The 5,277-nt window shown below is 33.1% G+C and overlaps 1 pseudogene; it reads left to right on the top strand.

The window, feature by feature from the left end:
• Positions 1-3,033: 3,033 nt before the first annotated feature.
• On the top strand, positions 3,034-3,629 carry LOC112101130 (annotated as a pseudogene).
• Positions 3,630-5,277: the final 1,648 nt, after the last annotated feature.

The raw sequence follows: 5,277 nt of genomic DNA, 5'->3' as shown, positions 1-5,277 counted from the left end.
TCTGAAATACTGCCAAATAATACATTGCAATTAATCTTACCGAAACAGGGTTTAAAGAACTAACAGTCATCACCTTTCTTTGTTTATATCTGTAACTAAAAGTAATCAACTAATTGTGCAAATAATACAAATTAAGATAAAACAAAATGGATATATGATACTAGGCAAGAGAGCTCTTTATTTTACGTGGGTTACAAGTGATTTCAAGGCAATGCATGTTGACCATATTTAAACAATGATTAATGATATATAAACATATTAAAATTTTATTCCAATTTCATTCTAAATAATATAATAGATAACGTACCCTGTATCGAGTGTTCATTGGCATAAGTTGTAAGTGAATTGATGGAGATCCAAATCATCACATAATTTCTTTTTCTTTTTTAAAGAAAAAAAAAACCTCAACTAAGTAGATAGAAGATTCATTAAACTGAAAAATAAGATGATGAACTAATGGAGAGAGTTATTCTACCAAAAGGTCCATAATGATATAATGCAAAATAAAAAGTGAAACGAAGAAAAAGATTACATGAATCTATATTGAGAGAATCCAGACGATCTTCAATTAGTGCAAAATCAAGTAAATTGAGATCTCCTTAAATTCAAATTGACTAAAGAATCCGCAACCTTATTGCCCTCTCTGCAAATAGGCGAACAATAAAAGGTGGATGGTAATTAATGGCCAAAAAGAACTCGCAACAATTTCGAAGAATTCTCGAACATCAAAATTGAGGGCTAAGTTGGATTTGATATTCATATTTCTTCAAAAAAGTTCCTTCCCTTAATTAAGGTCATCGGTTCGAGACTTGGAAATGCAGCTGCGTTAAATACTTGTTGGGAGAGCTTTGCCGCCCTAGTGGTCCTACCCGGCTCAAATCTGAATTAGTCGGGGCCCAATGTGGTCTTCAAATACCAGATGATTTAATATACCGAAAAAAAAAGTTCCTTCCCTTTTCTTATTCTTATTGTCCTTATGCTTAAAGATAAATGCTTAAATGCTTTAAGTTTTAATTAATTAGTTATGCTCTCTTAGTGCCTGTTTGGTATGACTTATTTAAGAGCCATAAGTGCTTATTTAATCGCATAAGCACTTTTTAAAAATTTTTATGGTGTTTGGTTATTTTTTTAGTAGAGTTGTTTTAGCTTAAATAAGCTAATTTACCTCTACTAGCAAAAGCCCAAAATTCAAGCTTTTGGGAGTAGAGGTTAGAGAGCTTTTTCAAAAAATATATAATATAAAAAATATCACACAGTTTAATGGTTCAAAAGTACTTTTTTTATTGACAACCAAACACTCAATGACTTTTTGTCCAAAAACTCTATTGATATAAGCTCTAGTGCTATAAGCTCTACTGTTATAAGCTCTATTTAATAAGTTGTACCAAACGGAGCCTTAGTGCGCGTTTGGTATGGCTTATTTAATGGTTATAAGTGTTTAGCTAATCTCATAAACTGTTATCATAATTTTTGTTGTTGTTTGGTTGTTTTCTAATAAAGCTTTTGAAGTTTTTTTTAAGAGTAATAATACAGCCACAAACTCTTGTACAAACTTATTTTGTACAAACTGACGTAGCATTAATTCATTGGTTGAATGAAAATATAAATTAATAAAAACAAATCATGTAGCCCAAGTGATATTTAATTCAACTAATCTTATCATGTCACATCAGTTTGTACAAGATTTTGTGGCTGTATCATTACTCTTTTTTTAAATGTCAAAATATCTAAAATATCATTTACTTATTTAACAACTTGATTTATTATTTCATAATATAACTTTAAAAACTTGCCTATTAAAGTAATTTCATAAAATTTAAAAAAAAATCTTATTGACAACCAAACAACTAAATGTTTTTTAATAAAAGCTCTATTTACAAAAGCTCTATTAATAAAAGCTCTACTAATAAAAGCTCTACTTGAAAAGTTGTACCAAACGGCTCCTTAGTCTATTAAAAGTAGATTAGGCACCATGATTAATTTGCTGAATAATGTCACTCTTACTAATTTTATTGGTGTGTAATTTCCAGGGAACTCAACAAAAGCCAGTGAGGGAGAGAATTTCGGATCAAGGTGAAAGAGTCCAAATCTAAAATCAACTTGGTAGCATCATATATTACAATCTTCTCCTTATTTTTTTTTCTCTTCTAATCTCTCCTTATTTTTCAAATTTAATTGAAAAAGCTAACTTCATTATAAATAAAGTGAAAAAATAAACTGATTTGATTATCAACAACAAAATTTAAAATTCAATATTGGCCACCCATTTAAAAAGAGCAAAAAAAAAAATCAAGGATAGAATCTTAATCCTTGGATCACCATTAGGTATAGCAAGTTACCAATTATCACCCAGAGAAAAAAAAATTAACATATTCATTTTAATTTTAGGACTAATTTGATAAATTAACATTCTTTTTTCATTAATGTCACCAAGAATATTTTTACAAGAATATTATTGCAAAAGTAAAGAAAAATAAAGGTAAAAATGTCACATTTTTTAAACAGTATGGGTATTTTAAAGCATTTTTTAAAATATGAGAATTAAATGAACACTTAACTCATAGTATAAGAATTAAATGAATATTCACTCTTTTTTTAAATCCAATTAAAAAAATATCTTAATTATAAATAAAGTGAAAAAATTAATTTTAGGAAAAATATCCACCGTCCACCCGTTTTTTCCAACTTTTTCAAAAATACACAATTCTTTTTTTTTTGCTGGAATCCACCTGAAATTGTGTTTTGTTTCACTTTTCCACTTCCGTTTGGAATTCGTTATAACATTACTGATGTCGTAGGGGCAAATCGGTCATTTTAGCAGAGCAACCCCAAACGACGTCGTTTACAACACATTGATCTTCGAACAATTCAATCCAGGCTTGACATAGAGCTTTACTCCAATTGTTTCCAAAAATCCTTTAGAGATCTCCTTTTGTTATTCAACAACTTCGTAATTTTCTTCAGAAAAAGCTCTTAGGGCAAAAGAGCTGACTCTTTTAATTTTCTTCAGTTGTAGCGCTAGCTGCTACTCAAAATGGTTGAAAGGATCCACCCCAAAACGACACCGCGCAACGAACAAGAGCCCTCACATCCGCCGGCGCTCGCGGCTGCAGGAACCTACGTCAACGAACAAGCTGCCACTCGTGCTCCCGCCGCCGCAAATCCAGCAGCACTACCTGCTGCTGCTTCCGTTTCTGCTGCTGCTCGCTGCTTCTCCTCGTCCTCCTCTTGGCCATCGCCGCTGGCATCTTCTACCTCATCTTCTGTCCCGAAGCGCCCAACTACTCCGTCGACGACAAGATCGGCATCTACTACGAGAGAGGCAGCTCGGTGGAGGTCTACTACAAGGACGTCAGCTTATGCGACAGCGTCTGGCCTCAGTTTTACCAGCCGAGCAATAATGTCACGGTTTTCAAAACGACGCTAAAAGGATCATCCATCGAGTTGACTAGCTCTATGCGTAAAGACCTGGTTGCTGCTCAGACGAGTGGCAAGACGGTGCCTTGAAAAGAATGAAGCAGAATTCACCTTGTGAAGTGATGGAAGATGATGACGATGAAGAAGCAGATGACAACGATAATGATAACGATGAAGACGACTCGGGCGACCATAGCAAGGATAGTAAAGTAGAGGAGGAGAAGAAGATGATTTCTTTTGATTAGTTTAGTATTTTACTAAGTTTGGGGGGGTAAAATAGTCATTTGACTAAGTTTCCATTAGTTTTCCCAACGGATTCCAAACGGAAGTGGAAAAGTGAAACAAAACGCAATTTCAGGTGGATTCCAGCAAAAAAAAAAAAAGAATTGTCTATTTTTGAAAAAATTGGAAAAAACGGGTGGACGGTGGATATTTTCCCTTAATTTTATTGTTAAATTGAAATTCAAAACTGTCAAATTGAAATTCAAAACTCAATTTTCGCCACTCATTTAATAAAAAAAAAAACAACAGGAGAATTCTTGTCCTTGCACCATTATGTATACAAAATACAAAATCCCAAATTATTGCAAAATACAAAATCCCAAATTATTGCATAACTGCAGTGGAACTAAATAAATTAGAGTCAGTACTCACTACAACATCATATTTGATTGATCATCACTTGCAAAAAATTATAAATAAATAAATCAGACCTTGGAACTGGATTTTGTAAGATCCGTTTAACAATTAGACGAGGCTCTTCCTTAGGCAAAATACTCATTCTTTTAGTTAAAGATGGTGAATGGGCCGTGTCTGCCATCAAACTAAGGCCCATTAGGGCTCATGGACCAACACGGCACTGCCCACCAAGTGAGCGGCCCATGCCGTGCCCAAATTTTTTTATTAAGGCCCACAACCACGAGTCCACGCATGTTGTGCTCGAGCCGTGTCGTGGGCCGTGCCCAAAAATGGTCCACCAATTTTTTTTTCTTTTTTTTTCAAGCGTACATACTTCGCGTGCTTTTTCAAGCCCACGTGCCTAACATGCTTTGTTTAACCCCACATGTCTGGCGTACTTTTTCAAGCCTATTAATCCATACACTTATTATAATAATAATAACAACAACAACAACAACAATAATAATTATTATAATTTTTATTAAGGGAACAATTAAAATTTCATTATCAATTTATCAAAATTTCACAACTATATATTTAATTTCACAATAAACAATTATAATACAACAATACATAAATTTAATTTCTTAGATTATAGCAATGATTAATACAAATCTAAAAACTCAAGCGGCCAAAATATAAAAATATTCAAACAAATTATTCAAATTTCATTTATTCATTTAATAAATTATAAACATAAAACAATTAGAATATTTTTTTAAACTAAGACTTAAATTAATTTTTAAAAGCCTATGCTTATAAAATATATTAAACAAATTACTTTCAAAATATTTGTAAAATCATAACATTTTATCTATATTTTTCATTAAAAAATTTTACTTTAATATATTTTGGCCCACAGACTATGTGCGAACCCACCAATAAAGCGTGCTTTTTCACGTACCGTACTTTGTCCCATTCTAATCATGTCGTGCTTTGCCCCATCTCTAACCGTGCCGTGTTTTGAAGGCCCATGTACCTAAAATTATAAGCCCGCCTCAGCCCACGTACGTGATGTGCCGTGCCGAATGCCCTACCAAAACATGCTCGTGCTGCACGTGCATGTGCCGTGTCACGTGTCACCCAACCCATTGGCCATCTTTACTTTTAGTACAGCCCAGTAAATGTATAATTTCGAAGAGTTTTTTGAAAGAAAGAAAAAAAAAATTGGAGGAACAAGCC

The sequence above is a fragment of the Citrus clementina genome, unplaced genomic scaffold (assembly GCF_000493195.1).
Source record: "Citrus clementina cultivar Clemenules unplaced genomic scaffold, Citrus_clementina_v1.0 scaffold_9, whole genome shotgun sequence".
NCBI classification, from domain to species: domain Eukaryota; kingdom Viridiplantae; phylum Streptophyta; class Magnoliopsida; order Sapindales; family Rutaceae; genus Citrus; species Citrus x clementina.
Note: the sequence above shows the minus strand (reverse complement) of the source record. Positions and strands in the feature narration are given on the sequence as shown.